Consider the following 16594-nt stretch of genomic DNA (forward strand, 5'->3'; position numbering starts at 1 on the left):
AGTCAGTGGGAAACCTGACCAAATCAGGACTTCTGATTTGTGTCCCAGGCATCTTTTTGTTGGATTTGTCACAACTAATTCCCTTTTGCTTGTCTCTCTTCACATGCTAGAAATGCTTGTAGGCCACAATGGGAGATCTACAGAATTGAGCAAAAAAGTTGCTGTGATTTCAAAAATAGGTGTGAAGAACAACATACTGCAAGTTGAGAGTAAAAATATGGGATTCAATATCTTCATGATTTTAAGAAACAAAAATGAGAGAAAAAGGCCATCTTCTAGTAACTGAATACCCTGATAATGCCTAGAAATGGTTAACCATAGGGCTACAGGGTTTTGCACATCTCTGCCTCTTTCACTTCCCACTCCCACTCCTGAATCTAACATCTCCTGCCTCCTTCAGTGCTGTTTCATGGCTCTGTGACTCCTCTCCTCTGCCTGTGACCTGCCCCTCAGAGCATCTTCGTTGCTCCCCCCTTCCCAGCAGAGCAGCCCCAGGCCAGGGTGACCTCTCCCTTGGGATCTTTTGTCTCATGGTCTCAGACAGCACGGAGTGACAGGGAGCAGGAGTGACAGCGAGCAGGATCCCCACCCCAGCGCCTCCCTAATCAAGCAGCGCTCACACAGCTCACATGCCTGCCTGCAGGCTTCTCTCTTTAATGTGACATTGATCATCATGACACAAAATGGTCACAGATATCACTTCCTAAAATTCAGGAATGTGACAGCTAGAGACAGAATTGCTAGTCTATGGCCTGAAGACTATACGGATTATTCAGGTCAGGATAAATCAGGATGGATATTTGCCCTACTTCCATATTCTAGCTATTAATAACCAAAAGCATGCCAGATTGTGGCTTGTTCTGTGTGACTGCACAAGGGAACAACGCTCCCTCCCCCACGCCTCCACATACACATGCACAGACGAATATTTTTGGCTAACATTCGAAAACCATTCGCAAATCCAGCCCCTGAGCTCAGAGTAAAGCCCCAAGCACATGGAGGCCCTCCTGCACCAGGCAAGATAGGAAAGCCAAAGCAGGCTGAAAAAAGATAGAGGAGACCTCTCCTGGTCTACTGCCCCAGAAACCCTGAAGAATGCAAGCTGCTGCTCTCCCCTGTTTTCTTCAAGGCACAGCACAATTCAGTCAGTCAGGGCTCACCCCTTTTCCCAAGTAAACTGCCACAATGTGAATATCCTCTTGGGAGGATAAAGAAGCTACCTAGGGAAACAGCTGCACTGCTCCTAGCAAGATTTCTCTCCGTCACACCTATGCAGGATTTCAGTAGGAAGAAGCAGCGTTTCCTCCCCAATATTGAAAAAGAGAGACCATACAGCTACAGAATAAAATTAAGTTGCACCTTCCCCAGCTTTAAAATAGCACGTAAATTATCCTCCATATTGAGTCAGCAGTCACCTTTTAGGGAGATGCAATGCTCTTTGCAGTATACTAGCTTTTGTGAGCCACCTTTAAAATTTTGGAAGATCAAGCCTCAGAAGCCTGAAGCTCTGCTACTTTTAAAATAGTCTTTCAAAAGCCAGCTTTTGCTTTTGATTGCAAAGGGGAAAATAGAGATATTTTTCAGACCACTGACATGGAAGAAAAACTGCCCTGACAGCTGAGACAACTTCCCTGAATAGGATCCCTCTGCTCTTGGGAGATGGAAAGCTATTCTCTGCCATCCCTTTTGGGGCACTTATGCAATCTGCTCTAGCAACTGGTGCCAGTTCAGTTCAACTACAGACCAGACTCTCTGGACAGTCTGTCTAAATGCCATTCTCAGGATTTGCCTAGGAATAAAGCCTTTATACATCTCTCAACCACCATATTCATGGTCTGTTACTGTAAACCATTATGGCTAGTCCCAGTCCATAAAATACCACTGGTTCCCATTGAAATTCCAAAAAGATAGCTCCTATGCAGCAACTGCAGCATCCATCAATTAAGCAGCACTAGATGAACTGTCTTCTGTCTGTGTTGCTAGACACGACTCCATATTTTATTTATCAGCTAAAAGCCAAGCAAAGTAACAAAAACAAGAGTAGGTGGAGTGCCAAGAGCAGCACACAAGCCTCAACAGCACTCATTTTCCCTCTCCTTCTCTCCTGCTCTTGACTCTGATCTTAGTTAACACTAGGCCTCAGTGACTGCAGTTCATAATCTTTGCATCTTTGGTCCTCTGCTGAGTGGAGTGCTCATATTTCTATGCAGTTTCAAACAGGCTCTTCCTGCTTAGCTCATTTAATAACTAGATTTGCTAGATCTCTATGCATTATTTGGCAGAGAGCATAATAAGCAGTTGCCAAGTCCTGTCTTGGGTTACTCTTCCAGAGGTTCTTTATGCTGGGGGAATAAAAAAAGCGTCCTTCACTTTATTTCAGTAAGAAAATGTTTTCTTTTTTCTGCTTCTTTTTATTCCAAGCATAATATTATCCTGGACAGAGACATCATCAAATAAATACTGGTCAGAGGTTTCTTGAGGACCTGAACTGAGAAATGTTAATAAAATAGAAAGCCCACTTTAGTCTTCCTTCTTTCTGCATTGGATTGTTCAGCTGAAGCAACTGTATTCTTTTTGCTTATGTAAGTACAAGTTGGTCTAAATCCTCCACAACAGTCCAGTAATCTGGATGTACTGATAATTGCTCTGCCACTTACTGATTACCACAGGTATCTCTATTTCCAGGAGTACTGGAGCTTCCCTACTGAAAACAAGTAGAAAAATCTGTAGGCTCTTTACATTAAAAGGTCAGTAAGGAAATGAGAGACAACTTGGGCAAAGAAGAAAAAAATGTGTAGCACTCCCATATTACAAAGAGAAGTTTAAACAGACTTTTAAGGATATAGGTGAATGGAAAAAAATAATATTTCCTTCTCTTTTCATCCCTGCTAACAAAAAAACCCCCAGCAATCTGAGTTACTGGCCTTTCTAAATTCAGGGAGTCAAACATATCATTAGGGATAGAAGAGGGAATGATTTCTCAGAGGATACACAGGTGGAAGATAACATGGAATCCAAAGGTTTTGAATTGAGCAGAGCTAGAAGACAAAAGAGAGATTTCTCTTCCTATTCCTTGTCCCTATCAGTCAAAATCTTAAGTAGGAGATCTGATGTACCTTTCCTTCATGGCTCAATAGCTATGATAGAATATGGCCCTCCTTTTCAGACCTAAGCTATACAAGTTAAGAATGACTGCTGAGTTGACAGCTGGAACTGTTTGTAACATGGAAGAAAAACAACTTCGGGGAGAGAGTAAGGAAAAATGGGATTATGTCCACTTAGAAGTGAGATTCACATATGAGCTACAGTCAGCTTTTATTTACTGTAGATGCTTATTGCTGTATTGGATCCCACATTACAATTAGCAATTGAAGCATCAAATGATGAAAGTTTGATTTCATTTGCAAACATATATATATATATATATATATATATATACACACACACGCAAGATGATGTCTCATCAGTGCGAAATGCAAAGACTTAACAAATTGTGTAATTACACAGTTCCTGTATATTTTCTGCTACTTTTCAAATAATATTTGTACATGGCTGACCATGCTATTAACAGCTTTTCATTATTTAAATATTTAAGTAGCTAATTGTCATATTTCTGAATTATAGAATTATGAAATTTCATGCTCTCTTATAAAAGGTACAAATATAAAATTGACATTGTATGAGAGATCCTTTTGTTCAAATATGATACTGACTTTGTGGATAACAAAAACATATATAAAATATGGTTTTCTATTGTCACTACTTATTTTTCTTATTCCCTGTATCATAGAACATGTGCTAATATTTAGGGAGGCCTGCTGAAGCTCTTACAGTTATTTTTTCCTGCCTGACATTACCAGTGCTATTTTCTTTTATACATCCTTCAGAGAACCATTAGTCCAATAAAAACTTTTCTTCCTAGGAGAAATTCCCTTGCAGAATACTGTCAGCAAGAGCTGATACCTGGCAAACAGGAGGAAACTACATCGGAGTCAGCTTGCCAAACAAATTTAAACTCACCCTCATGTTCCTGTGCTTGGTGAGGCAACAGCTCTAAGTTCCAACACTGAACAAGCAATGCAAACAGACTCACACATTTCCTGGGAGGCTGCTGGAAGACAAACAGCTTCGCAGCAGCACACTATGGACTATCAAATACAGGCACATGTTTATGGCAGTGATATTGAAATAACAGGCTGCTTCTTTCACATATCTGTGTAGCATGTGCACAATGGAAGTCTCTTTCTGTTCAGTGTCTCTGGGCACTGCTCCTTGATCCAAAAAAAGAGAAGTGATGGCCTGTCCCTCTTGCTTCCTTCCCATGAGTACTTGAGATTTACATGGTTTTGTTTGCTTCACTGAGAAATGGAAAAAAGACTAAAGAAAGGTCAGATGCTCATAACAGCATATCCTTTTCTTGTTCTTAAGAGAGGGTAATATTTACCTATCTAAAAGCATTTTATTTATTTACTGAGCAGAGGGCAAGAAGCACTTTCACGGCAGAACATCTGAAGTTAAATCAGGTTTTGCAGAAGCAATCAAGAAGGGTCCTCAGGGGATAATTCTGAGGGATCAAAAGTCAGTTTAGCTCTTAGACACATCTTGGGTGTTCTTACTCACAAACATTGTCACCTAATTCCTATGAAGATTTCATCAGTGTTTCAAAGGATACCAATAATCCCACTTAAAATACTTTCTACAAAAAGACTTTTTTCCACCAAGGAATTGATTCACTAGCAAAATCTCATTCCTCTAATTAGCACCATCCAAGCTCATGCTCATCTCTGATATGTTTCTATAAAACATGTATATGAAACATGCGTGCACTTATTAATTGCAGCTGTCCATGATTAATTTGTGTTTCTATTGGACCAAACAGGAAGTCAAAGACTCTAAGAAAAATCCATGTCATACAACCATTATCGGCAGCCTGTGGACCCTGCCTAGGATATTATATAAGCTTCAACACTTAAACATGAGCATGTTTAATGAAAAAATTTCTTATGAAATCAAAATGTTGGGAAGATTCTTCATTAAACATCATCCATGTCTTGAGAGTTCATTACACATTTTGACAGTACCTCACCAGGCCCTAATAAATATTTTATTCAACTACCTCCGCTTTGAAGCTCTAAGCAATAAAAATATTTTTTCTTAAATGACAGATGAAGAACTTGTTTTGGTCACAGCATGATACTGAGCCAGCTTGGCAAAATAGAAAGAGCATCAGCTACCACTGTGCACTGTGCACATGTGCCCAAGAATTTACAGCTGATTTACTAGGTGAATTAAAAGTTTGGGATGTGTTCCATATAGAAATGAAATAAAGTCTCTCCAGGTGGGTGGTGAGAATTATTGGGAGATTCATTTTTCCTTGACCACATCAATCACTAGTAATTTGATTATTAATATTCAGTGACTCAGTCACTTGGGAATACAAAACAAAACTAGTAAGTTTTTTGGACACTTTAGGAACAAGTACATGAATCTTGAAGTTCAGAGATGGACTGGCTATGCCAAATACATTTAAGAATTTACTTGTCCACAACTATCTTCTATCCCTTCATCAACCCTAAGATGGATATATGAGGTTAGAATAAACAAAACTAGCACTAAAGATTAGAAGGCTTTCACCTGACATCTTTATCCTCCTCCTCTATCCCACACATGCAGTAGGCTAGGGAAAAAAGTGAATAACAACCAATCCTCCAGGCAAACAACCTCAGCCTTCCAGACTGCTGTAGGCTAGAAAAATAATCTTATATAAAGTAAGTAGACAGACCTTCTTGAGGAATCAACCTGGCCTGGAAAAGAGACCATACCCTGTACCATAAAGCTGTCTCTTAAACAGCTCGTAAAAGAGCCATCTCTATATCAGCTGGGCTAGAGGCAAACTGGGGAATATGAATGGGAAGTCTGAAAAAAGTAAATTATTCTTGTACCATCATTGCCTTTTAACTCACCAAGTGAAAAACCATTAGGATCTCCATGTTAACCCTGGTGCATGGACACTGTGTGGAATGCCACAAAGGTGAAGATACTCCTGAGCAAAGTAAGTTTCATTTTCAAAGCAGTGGTTTGAGGTTCGCCCACACAGGAGTGAAATCATAAAACCAAGGTCAATGATGTCATTTGAGACAGTCCCAGACCACAGAGCACAAGTGTGACTCACTTCTCAAAGTCTAGGAGTATCTGGAAGTGCCTAAGGTGCTGTTTGAACTTTCTTCTAGAGGTGAATTTCAAGCACAGATGTGAAAATGATTGAGGGTCAAATATACAGTGAAGTGGATAGTCTCAAAAGGGAAGGGAAGAGGAAGGAAAAGAAATAAAAATATTGGCATACTGGAGAACAGGGCACCAAAGGAAGCACAAAATAGGGCAGAGAGTCTCCATGACTTTGAGCTTTGAAGCTGAGTATCCCAGGAAGGCCTGGCTCTCTTGTCTGTGTCTGGTAATCTGAGCTAAAATCTTCAGTGATAGAAATAAAATGGAAGCACAAACTCTTACTTCTCAGCTGTACATTCCCAAAGTTTGGCTCAGGATATCTAAAGGGGCAGGAGCCAAACTTTTATGGTTTTAGGCTTTTTAACCTGGGGCATACAAGCTGGCCAATGCTCTTGGTGATTGTACAACAGATTGCACTACCCCATGTGCCACAAAATCATCTGGTGAGCTGCAGTGCAGTTTGCAGCATCTATCCTGCAGACATCCCAGATAATAACAGCAGAGGCTTCTAACTATGGCAATAGGTGTCTTAGGAATAGCAAAGGAGGTGTAGGTACCATCTGCCTCTCTTTCTATTAAGTTCAACCCAGTTACTATCATCTCATCAGGATTGAAAAACTTTATTACACCCAACAACAAAACCAAGGAATTAAAAAAGAAAAACAAGAAGAGCGAAAATTCTCTTATGTTCAGTCACTGAAAGTGGAACAAGAACAGTCCTGCTACAAATATTTCAGTCAAATAAACAGAGGAATTCAGTAGATGCCAGGAAATCTATAGCAGAGTCTCATTTAGGAAACTTGTAACAGCCTGCACAGCAGGCTTCAGCATAGTATTTTCATATGACATCCTAACAACAAATTCAGCATAGTATTTTCATATGACATCCTAACAACAAAAGCTGATGAAATTTCATATTGTTCACAGTGAAAAGAAAACACTGGTTCTTTTTCCACTGTCTTTGCATTGGTTTAATCTTGCCCCGGTGTATTTTAACTTAAGCCAATTTAGGATGCTAACAGCATCCAAATATGCTTTTCCTGTGAGCTGCTGGGGAAGGCTTTTTTGAGCTGAAATTGTGTTAAGCTGATTACTTCTTTTAATTTCTCCTTAATAATTGAGCATTTTTAATTGTTTGAATCTTAACAGCTGATATAGCTGTTTAGAGAGTTAGGGGATGCAAATGAAGACTGAGAAATTATTTCAGTATAAATGTATGAACTCTATGCCATGGCAACAGCAATTTTTCATTAAATTATAGATTCCTCAGGGTTGCTTTTTCCATATTGAGAAGATCATTTCATAGGGAGAAGAGGTAAGGGAAAAGAGAGATCTTACTGAAGAAACAGAATTGTTATGACGAGCCATTAACAACATATATCTCAGCATGTCACAGTGGGTCTTCTTTCATTTCAGGAAATAAACTGATTATAAAAATGCTTCCCATTTGAATGCCCCAACCCTAATGCAGTTTGCATCAGGCTGCATTTTCCCTCAGGCTGAAAAATACTGACATTGACAGGAACATTGGATGTGTTGAACCTGCCATCACCTGCCTGAAAAACCTCTGTCCTTACTATTGCTCACACCTTCTAGTGAACGACCTGCTTGTGCAGATGGGGCTATTTCAGTTCCAGTAGAGAGACTGCTCTCACACAGATTCAAACTCTTCAATTTCCCCCATATATATATATATGTATGTATGCTGTTTTCTTAATGTAATCTCTTCTCTTTAAAATCCATGCAAACCAAACCAAACCCCAAAACATTACACCAAAACAACCCCAGAAGCCTGCAAAACATCCACTCCATGGGCACTTTAGGTAAACGATCCACAAATAGTGGAAATAATGAAATAATGCAAACATATATTCACAAGACATCATTACCTGCATTTGCAGATCACAACAAAGATGGTTGACAGAGCTGTGAAAAACATGTCTTGGTACATACTAAGGTTTTATTGTTGCACTCTTTTTGTATTTTCATTGCTCATACTAACTGTACTGTCTTTCTGTCTGAGTATCACAGCACGTAGACTCCTTTCTCTCATAACACTTGTGAGGAGTTTCTTTGGTGCCTTTTGTTATTTCTGGTTGTGTTTGGGTTTGTTTATTTGTTTGTTTGCTTTTAAAGATTTCTATCAGCCTGACCTATTCAGAAACATGGCAAAAATGCCAGAAAATGCTAGCAGGGTGATCTTTCCCCCCCATTTGTTAGCTTCATGATACATGTAATTCTCTGTTAGGAGCACCTGAGAGATGATGGCCTCCTGCTGCTAGCCAGCCCTGCACAAGCCATGGCAGAGCATTAGAGAAAATTACAGAATCACAGCTGGCCACTGGTTAGCAAAACCCAATCTTCTGCTCTAATTTTGAGGAGAAGGGAAGTGGGAGAATATGCTGCATTTTTTTTCTACAAATTCCTTCAAATTATACACAGAAAGGAAAATAACATAAACACTTGCAACGTTTCTCTCTTCCCTGTGCTTTCCAAACTCAGTTTGTCCACATTTTCTAACCAATCATTCCACCAAAGCCAGTTTATTAATGGTGGAAGATTTATTGATATGTTTAGAAAGTATACACTCGTCACAGAACAAATTCCCCTGTGTTTTACATACAGTGGGTTAATTATTTTATTTGAAGGCTTGAAATTACTTTAGGCATAAATGCACAAAGGTACACGTTCAGATGCAGTAGTGGCTTTGCCTCATTTTATAGGTCAGTCATCCAGTATTTCAGCTTAACATTTGTTCAAAATGATCCATCTCACTTCTGCTTCAGGTTGTATATGATTTTTTATTTCTACAGAGCGACCTACACAGTTTCTGGAAGCACCAAATTTGGTCTGCTCTAACAGTCTCTAGGAATGCAAATGAGCTGTTCAGTACATAAACTGTGCTAAGGAAGAGTCATTGGCTAGAGTTGTAAAAGAAGAGCAATAAAAATTATCTTGTGTTATTTAGACAATAAAAATGGCAGCTCTTTACTAAAGGATCCCTTCTAAAGCCTGTTTTTCTAAGCATCCCACTCATCCAGAGTGCAGGGTCTGTCTGTTGGCACTGAAGGTTGTATATAATGCTTCAGAAAAGCAAGGAAAGGAAAAGCACAGACCTGTTCCCCTCTATAGATTTATTCATCATGGAGAGAAGCCACTGAAAATGGGGTGTGTTTTTCCCAGACTGTTTTACATTCAAAACAACAGCCCTGTCTGCACTGGAAAATTCCACAGTATGTTGAGACCTACAGAGGGACTGAATGAAGGGACTTGGAGAAAAAGGTACATGTCTGAACTAGATTGAATAAGGATAACTATGCTCAGAATAAATCTTACTCAGACTTTCTGAAGTTCCTTCAGGAAAGTAAAAAAAAAGAAAAAAAAGAAAAGAAATCCAGATTCTAATTTCCCTGATAGTGCTAAAATTAATAGTATTTCAAACAACCAAAACACCCTCCCATGCTTGTCTACGTGACACCTCCTTTCAAACATTGCAACATAAGAAAATCAAGTTTGAGAATGGAGAAGTGGCATAGTCTTAAACAATTTTAGTGGTGGTCAGTGATGTCAGTGACAATTGATTGTGCTCAGCTCCCTTGACTAAACAGTGGCTGTGCTGAGCAAGATGTGTATACACATGCACACATCCCCTTTTGACAAAGCTTCAGCAGCTTCTTTGCCCTGTTCATCAGGTGTTCATAAACTCTCAAGCTGTATTGCTGTTGCTGTGAAATCATAAGCTACCTGAGAAAGGCTTTTATATTAAGATTGTGGGCATTCAGTACTCTGATGCTCTCTGTAATACACATTTAGCACAACACATAACACACTCGCATAAACACAAACTGTCCATGTGGGAAACATGTTCACTCTGGCTACTCAGAAAACTCATTAAAAACTACAAGTTGTGTTCAACTGGATCTAAACCTTTGTTCTTGTCACTCAGGTGCTAGTAGAGCTGGGAACGTACCCTGAGAGTTGTGAGAACATTCAGGGAACTAAACTGAAAGTTAACAGAGCTTCCACTTTGCTTCTACAATAGCCATGTTATAAAAATTTTATTCAAAGAGCCTTTCCAGATGTAGCTAGATAATACTGAACTCTGTTTCCACTAAGAGATTTAGGAATTGTATTAGCTCACATGGAAATAATTTTTTAACTAGCTGGGAGTGGTTCCCTTACAGTTCCTGAAGCTGTTCCCCCATGCTCATATCCCCTCCTCTCTGGCTCATTTTAGGAGCTACACCCAGTGTGCAAAATGACCTCTGCACCTATTTGTGCATGGAAGGAAAGTAATATGGTCACTGACAGGCTAAAAGCACTGTGAGAGCCAAGGCCAAGCTTTGTACAGTTTCTACCTGACAAAACCCAACAAGATGGACCTGTTTCCATAGTGCTGATATGAGATACAATAATTTCAGCTTTGCAGGGTCCTTGAACATTATGACCAATGCAGTTTCATGTATGATGATGTAAGACCCTGAGAAGCTTGGAAAATCTGGACTTGTATTTTCTTGAACTCTGTAAACTCAAAAGATCCTCTTCGTACAGTCTGAGGATCAGAAAAACAGGATTATATAAGGGTCAGTGATGATGGAAGAAAATACAGTTGTATTTAGACATAACAGCAAAAATTCAGTGCTGTATAGTGATGTCTTTTCAATTGAACTTTGTTTCTTGTCTCTTACCAGATTCTTTGGCCTACTCACTAATTTTTTTTTCAACTATCAATCTGTGTATATTAGACTCCAAAATATCACAGCAGTCAGGATAGTTTATAAAGAACAAGACACAGGCATGCAAGATGGGGAAAGGAGAGGCTGAGGAAGGGAGCTCAAGTGGAGCACACCAGCTGGATGACAATGCTGCAGAAAAAAAGAAGTGAGTAAGGTGAGTAAAGTGATCAGATAGGGAGATTAATTGTCTACAATATAATAAATATGCAGAATTATTATCAAAGTAAAAGACTACCCAGGTAGATAAGATTGACTGGTTAGAAGACGAGAACAAAGGAAGAAGCACAAGGAAGAAAATGGGACCACATTTTCTCTTCAAGGCAGTTTTAAATATGCTGTTTTCTGCTTAGGATCTAGCTCATATAAAGCCAAATGCCTCAAGGAACAACATCCACTTACCTTAGGATCTCCCTTCTCTCTGCTTTCCACCACTCCAGTGGAATCAGGCTTTCTACACTGATATTTTGTGCAATGTCTATATGAAGGAGCATCACTCTGTGGCCATGGTCTCCCACATCTGTATGCCACTATAAAAAAAAATCCACCAACAAATGGAAGACAGGCAGCAGACAGAGCCTACACAGACTCTGTGCTTTCCTTGTATTATCTAAGGGTACTATGACCAACACCAAGCTGCAGCCAGAGCACAAATTTACAGATGTTTACCCTGCTTAGATTCCCTCAAACAAGTTTCTATACACAAAACTGACAAAAATGAACCAACATATTCTTCCTACATAAGCCACTTATTACAGCTACTGGTACATTTTTCTTGTACATATTTAGGAGTAAAGTCGCCCCACTCCTTCAGTATCAATGGATAGAGATATTCAGCCTGGTTATGTTATTAATAATTTAATCTGTCTTTCAAACTGAATTAAATCTGCCCAATGCATAGTCTCTACTCAGAATCTAGATTGTCAGATTAGTTTATTGATTAATTTAATTTTCTCCTGAATACAGCACCTGCATTTTAAAATGAGGCTTCATTACTTCTGTATTTTTGTTGTTTATCATTCACCAGGAAACTGATCCCAGAAATTTAATTATTCTGTATTAAGAAATAGCATTAATGGCTATTTTGCTCACAATCCTCAGAATGCAAATAGAGGAGCTGTCACGGTGTTTTAATTGAATTTTACATGCCAGTTTGGAGTCACTTCCATTTAAATATGACTTAAATGTGGGTGACAGTTTGAATACCACTATGCTGTAAGTCAAGAAGACAAACCAGTCAACCACAGCTCTGCTAACTGTATGGATTTCCAATCTTGCTAATGTAATTCTCTCCAGTTTATATGTCTCGTAAGCAGTATTTTTGGAAGTAAACAACTGCGGGAAGAAAACACCAGATTCAAAGGCTTAACTTATTTCCACTGAGGGAATTGGCCATGTGAGATCTGGGGCTACACTGTGGGGAGAGCAGATCTGGCAAGTACAAGACCTATGTTACATCTGGACCTACTGATTATTTCCCTGTGAGTTGCTAAAGCATCCTTAGTTCCAAATCAAACAAATACGAGCTAGTGTGCCCTGCTGCCCTGAAACAGTACAAGCCAAAGACAAGGTGTATGGAGCACAGCATGTACACCACAGTCCCCCAAAATGAGGGGAGCCTGTGCTTCTCCTCATCAGTCTGGTTTGATTCAAATAGTGATCATATGCAGCCTGTTGAAAAAAACAGGCAATTCTTATTATCACACACCAGAGAATCAGATGCCCTTTCAGAGCTACATGTACTGGAACAACCTCCACTGTCAGTTTCTCTTATTAGCCTCTTTCCCTTCTTTTTATTTTCAAAATATTAATTTTTACTATTTACTTTAGTGTATGAAACAGCAGCCTCATAATAAGATAAGCTTGCCAAGTCTGAGGGAGGCATCAAAGCCTGACCAAGTTTTCTAAGGTATGATATATAGTTCCATTTTTCTTGTACAGTATGTGGAGAAGCCAAGAGTAAATAATCCTTTTAGATATCAGGAATCCAACAGTCTTGTATCCTAGGATAGCCAGTGTGACACAACTTGTCTAAATATATTTTGTTAGATTTTGGCAATAGTGTTTCTCACCAGGCTTCATGTAAACCTGTAGAGATTATAGATATAGCCCCAATTCATTTAAGTGGTCCGTATCATATAATTTTCCTATAGAATAGGCAGTTCACAAAAATTAGGGAATGCCAGCATTGCAACAAATGCAAAATATTTTTTAAAGAGAATCCCATTTATTTTTAAAATGAATCCTGGAAAAAGAAACTCCCATAAACACCTGATTTTAGAAATAGGGGGAGACATATCTTTGTGGAGAAGATTTGCATAGCCACACAGCTTGGATTTTATTAGCTGGCTAGACTTTACTTAAAAGAGAAAAGAAAAAGGTGGGATTTTACAAAAGCACTGACTTTTTGTTGTTGGTGGTTTTGTTTGTTTGTTTATATTTTTGTTTGTGGTTCTGTGTTTTGGTTTTTGTGTAGCCAGAAGTATCACAAAACAATTCCAGCTAATTTGGGCCAAAAATATTATATACATATTGCATTCTATTTCCACATACCATAAAATTTATTTTAAAACCAAATTAACCAGAAAAAGATCAGCACCTGTACAAAAATACATGTCAGAGATCCAGGAGCTGAAGTCTGAAGCAGTGCTGCTGTGATATTTATTTCACAAAGGGCTCTACATTGCAGGAGTCACTCTCAGCCTCCACCAGTGCCAGACAACACTGATGTCAGTGGCTCATCACTGCCAGTCTCCTTGCTGAAAGGTGACCCTCCCTGTGACAATAAAGTGAAAGCAAATCTCACAGTGAAAATCAAAACAGAAGATTTACTGAGCTGAACACTGTTCTGCAAATACCTGGGCACGTGTAGCACAAACAATTCTCCTATGTCTGTGGTGTCCACTGCTATGCTGAACTCCCTGACAAGTGTAGCACATTTCTCTAAGGGCTTTTTCTGCAAAACTGTGTGGGACACCAAACAAAGTTATTCTCTCCAGATTCCCAGTCAGTAGGAAATAATTTCTTAAAGTTCAGGGTGTTGGGACTGATTTTAATAGCCTATATTGTTGAATTTTGAAAGGTACACATTGTATGCAGTCCTCACCTTTTTACTTGGATGCATGTGGAGCTTTTGAAAAGCAACATGATTTTCAGTGTAGATGGAAGGAAGTTTTGTGCCACTGGAACAAAAATCTTAGTGTTGATCTTTTGTAAGGAGAGATTCCAAAAGTAAACCTGTATTGCCAAAAACAAGAAAAGGCATGACACCTGGAAGTCAGATATTTGGATGTGAACTAAGACTGAGGAAAAGAGTAACAGTTGCTGGAGAGTGAGCAGAGATTCATGGGGAGAAAAGTGTAAATTTGGTGTGTCTGTGTGGATGTTTGTAAATGTTCTGTCATCTCAATTAAAAGAATACATTAAAAAATATTATCAGCTTTTAGAAGACAGGGCTCTGTCTCTTCAGCAACAAAGACCTGTAAGGACAGAGCAGCATCAGACAGGGCAGGTACACAGACCTGAGGTGGCTGTGTAGAGACTAAAGCCTGACTTCTTTTTTTCTGATTTAGAAGTTGCACATTCAGGGCTTGACAATATCAAATTAGTATAAGCACTCTTGTAAACCAAGCAAATTACAAGGCAGGATAACTTTAAAGAATACCATTTTCTCTACAATGAAAATCTATTTCTACAGTTAAAATTAATTTTGCTTGGGAACTGAGGTTTCATGATGAGATAGAAGCAGTGGGATGGGGAGGAAATATAAAATCTGGTCACTAGGGGAATTTGCTTTCAGGTCTTGTTTTTGACTGTTCATGACTAGGGTTTTACACTTTTCTCTGCCAAACATTTAGCAGGGAAGCTGGCACAGCTACAATAGGCACAGTCTGTCCATCTGAACCTGCAAGACACACCTGATGATAAAGTAGATGAAAAAACCTGTGTGCAAGACATGAGGTACTTACTAGGAAAAAAAGACTCTCTCATTCTTCACTCCACACAAACATGCTTTGGGTAATATTTGTGACAGTAATCAGACTTTATGTAAGTCAAATTTATTAAGAAAATTTCTTAGTCAAAAAAGAGGTTCATTACTATGGGAAAGATGGGTAGAGTATAAAAAAAAAAAATAAAAGAGAGAAAAAAAATATTTAGTTAATTAAAAAAGAAAACTAGTAAAGACCAGGACCAGGAAACGGCAGTTTGTGTCAACCTATTAATACTGATGGATAACAAGCTCCAGAGGGAGGAATTAAACAAGTTGTATGAGCCTTCAAGTCTCAGAAGAGGATTAAAAAGCATAATGTTTTATGTTGGGAAGATTGAACCTTTCTTTTGGTTTAGACAAAATAAAATTTATAGCTTTGTTTGGCAGCTGTAAGTATTTTTTAAAATTCTAAAATAAACATCTAGATTCCATTTTTGCAGTTGTCATAAAAGCAATCTCTGTGTTTCAGCTGATGGGAATATCTCAATAAATAATTGTGTCCTTCAACCTACAGGTACACAGGCAAAAGATCAGCAGCTGCCCATTTTTCTCAGACTTCTGTAACCACAGTCATTGAAGCCGCCCCACAGAACCACATAATCAAAAATTCTTAAAAAACCCACAAACCCCAGACAACCAAGAAAAACAAAACTTCCCCAGAGAAAGATACAGACATTTATTAATTTTCCCCCATTATATGGGGGCCTAAGTGTGTGAAATGTCCCACGTGCAGCCTGTCTGAACACAATTAACAAATATGTCAATGTTATATCTCCTTAGGACGTGACAGAAGGCAATTGTGGCAGTAAACAAATGTTTTTCTTGATTCAAGGCCCCTTTTATCAGAACACTGTGAGGCAGACTTGGTGCAAATGAGAAGACCAGTGAAATCAGACACACTTTGCTTCTCCTGAGCCAAATCACTGCTGAGAATTCATCAACAATCCATAATATGTTAAGGATGATGGAAATTATTCTATACCGTCTGTGATGTACAGGTGTCTTTAATTATATTTTCCAAGCAGGAGAAACAGCAGTCATTGGCAGATAAAATAAATAAGAAAATAAAAGATCAGAACACAAGAACAACTGAAGTTTGGCAGTAAAGGACTCCAGTGTTCCCAAAGAAAGAAGCACATTTTTACATAGACAGTACTGCCTGGAGAAGTATCTCCTCTTCTATTTAGAGGAGGGTGGGTGGAAGGGTGAATGCCCTTTTGCAGACTTTTGCAGATGCCCCTAATTATCCCCCCAGATGTGAGGAATGTATCTTTCTGATGTTGAAAATGATGAAAATCAGAAGGTTCTGTAAAAAAATTCACTGAACTCTGCCACTGGATGTACAGATTTTGTGCTTAAGTTTATAATTTCTAATCAAATGATTTTGGTATTTACTTTTTATTAAGTATCTGGATAGAAAATAACAAACAAGATGTTATTAATAAACAAGCATTGTGTACAACATTTTCCAGAAGTAAGCTCCAAAATTAAAAATGCATTTTACAGGTCCTTCTGTAAACATTTTATTCAGTGATATTAGGTAAAGCAGATTATTCCATCAGCAACTTGAATGTGTTCCAGCTACAGAAATCAATAGCTCCAGAGGTCAACTATGCAGAGGTGCATGGGCTGAATCCTGAAGTGA

This window comes from Lonchura striata, chromosome 1, assembly GCF_046129695.1.
Source record: "Lonchura striata isolate bLonStr1 chromosome 1, bLonStr1.mat, whole genome shotgun sequence".
Lineage (NCBI taxonomy): Eukaryota > Metazoa > Chordata > Aves > Passeriformes > Estrildidae > Lonchura > Lonchura striata.